A 4871-nucleotide genomic window follows, 5' to 3' on the forward strand; every position below is an offset into this window, starting at 1 on the left:
TATGATGCAGGTGGTCCCAGGACCATGTTGCCTGTGAGCTGGTTGGTAGGTAAAGCAGTGTGATGTGTATGGGGTTGGGGAGCAGGGAGAAAGAAGGGTCTCTAAGCCAGGGAGGGGTTGGAGTCAGGAAAAGCATGCAGCAGAGGTGAGCTAAAGCTTGAAGAACAGAGCAGGGGATGGTCTTCACAGCCCAATCGAATGCTTTGTGCCAGGCGCAGTTCTCAGCCTTTGATGGGAATGAACTCATTTAATCCTCCCAACAACCCCGTCAATTTCAAAAAAAAAAAGGAGCAGACTGAAGCACAGAGGGGTGAATTAACTTGCCCAAGGTTCTATGGCTAGTTCATGGTGAGCTGGGTCTTACCCTCTTACTCCATTCCCCTGGATTGCGACCCAGGCACCAGCTCACGCAGAGGCCATGCAGACTGAGGGCTGGGGCTGTGTAGTAGGTGAAGCATGATGCAGTCATGTTGTTGAATGGTTCAGATGGCTCGGATCCTAGCGTGTGCGGACAGCTTGGGTTTTGCCAGTAGGGGACATGGCTGTGATCTTGGTTAGGGGAGAAAGCTCTGGGTAAAGTGACAGTTGCCGTAAGAATTTTAAGAGGGCTGAGGCTGTAGCTGGGGTTCCCAGCATGCTTCCTCTCAATCTGAACAAGGCAGGATCTAGAATGTGGGACCAAGGTGCAGTGTTAGTGCCGGGGAGCAGCGAGGCCTGTGCCCTGTTGCTCTTCTGAGAGAGGAAGAATTCTCTGTGGCCTGAGTTCTTGGACATCCCCAAGGAGCCTGTCTAGCCCCTCTGCCCTTGGGGTCTGAAGGTAAGGGGGAAAGGAGAGGGGAATACACTTGTGGTAAGGAGCCAGCTAAGTGCTCTGTATACTTTCTTCCCTTCAATCCTCACATCACCCCGCAAAGTAGGCTTATCTATTCCTGTTTACAGGCGTGAAGGCTGAGGGAAGTGCAGAGAAGGAAGGTGACTTCTACACAGACATCAAGTAAGCAGATAGTGGCACCAGGTCTGTCTTCCATGGATTGTGCTTTTCACCACAGTGGGGACACGCATGTCCCATGTTCTGAGTGGCCTCAGGTCCTGCACACACAGAAGGACCACTGAATAGATACAGTGCCAGGCTGAGCAGGGACCCCGATGTAGAGAGTCGAGCCCTGCCGGCCTGGGGGGGCAGAAGGGATCGGGCCATAGAGGAGGACCCTAAACCAGGCTGCTTCCAGAAACCCTTTCCAGCCTCTCATAAGAAAAACAACTGGTCACTAGCCCCTTCTCACCATTCCCCTCACCTACCCCCACTTTCTTCCAGCCTGCCCTTCCCAGCCGAGCCTGTGAGCTCACTGATTTGAACTTGAAAACCGTGGGGACATACGGAAGTCTTTGCTCATCACAGGCTGTTTTCATGAAGGACGGGGAGGACCTGCCTTCCTGCTGCTGCCCACGGGAAGCTGCTGCCTTGTCCAGAGCTTCCCTCTGATGAGGGTAGGGCGGGATGTGGTCGAGCACAGGGAGGGCCCGACTGAGATCTGGGCTCAGGCTGTAGCTCCCCATGGTGCGCTGGTTCCCACAGTTGGCAGGCTCTTGCCTCCCACCGTGACAGAAGACCCGTGACTGTAAGCTTTTCAGGAATAGTTTCTTTGGCTATGACAACTGAAATTCTCTTCTTTTGCTTTTCCTTTGAAGTGGGAGAGAGGGTGGTGGGAGCTTAGCTCCTTCTGGGCCCATTTTACAGACAGGATGACCAAGGCCACAACCGCTGGAGGGAAGCTTAACCACAGCTCAGGTCCGGGCCCTCTTGGAACCTTGTGTCTTTAAGCTGTTCTTTGAGAGGGTTTAGGGAGAGCAGCAGCTCCTCCTCAGATGTTCTGGCTCAGGTTGGTCTTCTGGGTACCTCCCAGGGTTTAGTCCTCTGCCTGAACCAGGCCTGGCATCTGAGGAAGGTAAAGCCAACTGTCTTCTGTTCGTGCGTCAGTGTCAGGCCTGTGACGGTCACTTAGGAGCTCAGTCTCTGCAAGGTGGGTCCACACGCCACACGGGAAGACAGAGGCCCCTTTCCTGGTCTTACTGCCTTCCTTGGTTCTTGGGCTGCACTTTTCCACTCAGGATTCCGCCAGGACTCTAGTCCATGCCTCTCAGCAGGCAGGAGCTACTGGGTTCCAGTTGTCTCCTGGGCACGCCCTGGGGTAGTGAGGCCAGCCACAGGCCAGACCAAGCATTGGAGAGAACTGTGTCACTGTGGAGACCCCATAGCTACCCACCCTCCACAGAGCTTCCCCTGGGCTGTGCGAGGTGGGCCAGTGTGACTGAGGGGGTTACCGTCTTCACTCACCTGGGCCAGCCGGCCGACTGCTGCAGCGTGACTCATCTGGATCGTGTTCAAGTACAGCAAGAAAAATGAGGGACTTTCAGGGGCAGCTGTGTTTTCTGACTCAGTCATAATGCCCCTAAAAATCCTTATTGTTCTTGCAATGAGCATCGAGCAGCGGCTGCCAACCTCACCCCTCGCCCGCCTGGCCATGATGGGAATGGGGAGGGCTTCTGGGGTCCAGTGGGGATGTCTTCTCCCATCCTCCTGAAATGAGAATGAATGGAGACTTGCTGGTTATTAAAACATTTTCGCTGGGCTGATGCATTATTGGGGCAGGATATGCATTGAGCTATTCCTGCATGGATTGGAGCCCAAGAGAACACAGGGTCTCCCTGGTTTGTGTGCAGTCAAGGGCAACAGTGTTGGGCTGGCCAGGGTGCCCCACCTTTCCTGAACCATTCAGGGGCACCTGGGCAGGAACTTGCACTGTGTTTTAAAACAGTCTACTCTCTGAGACCAGTGAGCTGGCCAGTTTGCAAATACGCTTGCAGTGGGTTCAAGGTGGGTTCAAGTTTTCCCCCACTGTGCCCCTAGAGCTTTCTTTCTCTTGGCTGGGTGTTTTCTATCCCTGTCTCACTTCCTGAGTCGCCTTCATTCTCAGCAGGTGCCTCCACCTCTTCCATCCCCACCCCACGGCTATTTTGCCTAAGCCAAGGCCTTACCTTGGGGGATTATCAAGAAGCAGAAATGCCAATTTGTGAAACACCTCCACCCCCACCGCCTTAACCCAAGAACACCAATCCACAAGAATGTCACCAAATCCCACAGCAACAGAACCTTCCTCTCTAGCTGAGGATGGGCAGGTGGCCTGCCTGTGGATGGACAGACAGGGCAGGGAAGAGGCAGGAAAGAGGCAAGACCCACCTCATGTCTCGATCTTCCAGGTTAGTAGGAGAAATCCACCCTTGAGGTATTTCTCAGGTTCTCTCCCAGGTGCTGACTCAAAAGCTCTCATCACTCAAGAACATGACCATAGGTGGTGCCCTGAATGCCACAATCCTCATTCCTGGCCAGCTGGTCCCCTGCTCCTCGAGCTCTGGCTGTTCCAGCAGTACCTCCACACCAGCTCTCCCAGACACGGTGTCTAAAGAGCTGGGTTTGCTGTGGAGCTTCGGCATTTTTCTGCCCCGGGGAGGGGCAGCTCCAAGGTAAAGATCAATATGGCAGGTGGGGGAGTAGTGTTTATCCCTCTTTGCTGAGAGGTGGGCGGGGCTCTTGTGAAAATGACATTTTTACAACTTGCAGTGGACACGGGATGATACAACACGTTCTATTTTCCTTGGCTAAGCATTTGCTAACTTCAAATCAGCTAGCCCTGTGACTTCTTTGCCCTGCCCTCCCATCCCCACAAAACTCCTTGTTCCTTGGGATAAAGGCTGAGCATGTTCCTCAGTCTTTATCCCAAAACATTTGCAAAAGACAGTACATCAATTTTTTTAAAGAAGGCAATACAGCAAAAATGCTGTTTTTTTCCTCCAAATTATGAAAGAGCTGCCTTCCACGGTAGAGCGTTTTGAAAATACAAAAGGATGAAAAAGGCATAAATGCTGGAGATAATGTCTGCTAATGAAATATACTCTTCCAGCATTTTTTTTTCCCCTGTGCACGTACACCCCCACCCAGTTAGCAGGATTGGGGCTTTTAAAACGGGCGAGGCTCATTACCCATTTGAGCGATGGCTCCGTGCCCTCGGGAGCCAGAAAGTATTTTCTTTTTGCCAAGTGGTATGTACCGTGGGCTGCAGCTCGCCTCCAGCCAGGAAGCTCAGAATCTTTGTTGGAGGGTGTCGGAGCAGCACTGGGTCTCTCTCCAAACAGATAGATGAAGTTGTTGGGGAGGATGCTGGCAATGTCCTGATTTCTAAGTGGGCTGCTGTATTGCTTCTCAACCCTGGTACATAAGAATCACTTGGAGAATATTAAAATAATTTGAATGCCTGGGCCCTGCCCCAGACCAATTGGATCTGAATTGCTGGGGGTTACGGGGGAACCCCAGGATCGGTATCTCCTTTTGTTTTTTCTTATGTTCCTCAGGTGATTCTGTTAAACAGCCAGAGAACTATCCACTACATGCTCACAATTTAGAGATGGAAAAGATTTCTTCCAGGTCTGCCTTCAGAGCCTATCAGGCGATGTGACCATTTGCAATTGGCAGATTTTCACTTCTTTTATTTTCTCTGCTGCTTAGAGTCATCTTTTGATCATCATTTTACAGAGGACTGAAGCCAAGGAGATCAGGAGACTCGCCAGAGGACACACAGCCAGGATGTGGCAGAACTAGGGTTTAGATCTGTAGCTTCTGACTCCCAAGGTCAGTGCTCTTTCAGTAATAATTATTAATTAGCATATACAGTTATAACAAGCATATCATAAGGCTAACTGATACTTAAGTGTTTCGTCATGGCAATTACCTGGGATGGATGCTACTGTCTCATAGAAGAGGTACCTGCCCCACAGGGAGGCTGGTTGTTGTCCTTCAGTTTCCCCAGTACTGAGTG

General features: G+C 51.7%; 1 long non-coding RNA gene across 6 annotated transcripts in view; it reads left to right on the forward strand.

Moving 5' to 3' along the window:
* Positions 1-4871, forward strand: part of LOC105291946 — a 20014-nt gene that overhangs the window by 12053 nt on the left and 3090 nt on the right. The window contains exons 1-3 of one of the 6 annotated variants that reach the window (XR_002780264.1): positions 17-817; positions 940-994; positions 1316-4684. This is a non-coding gene — a long non-coding RNA (uncharacterized LOC105291946). Of the gene's footprint in view, positions 1-16; positions 4685-4871 lie in introns of those variants that run through there. The other 5 variants (XR_002780265.1, XR_002780263.1, XR_002780262.1 and 2 more) reach the window with 5 other exon arrangements.

Source organism: Pteropus vampyrus, unplaced genomic scaffold, assembly GCF_000151845.1.
Source record: "Pteropus vampyrus isolate Shadow unplaced genomic scaffold, Pvam_2.0 Scaffold50, whole genome shotgun sequence".
Taxonomy (NCBI): domain Eukaryota; kingdom Metazoa; phylum Chordata; class Mammalia; order Chiroptera; family Pteropodidae; genus Pteropus; species Pteropus vampyrus.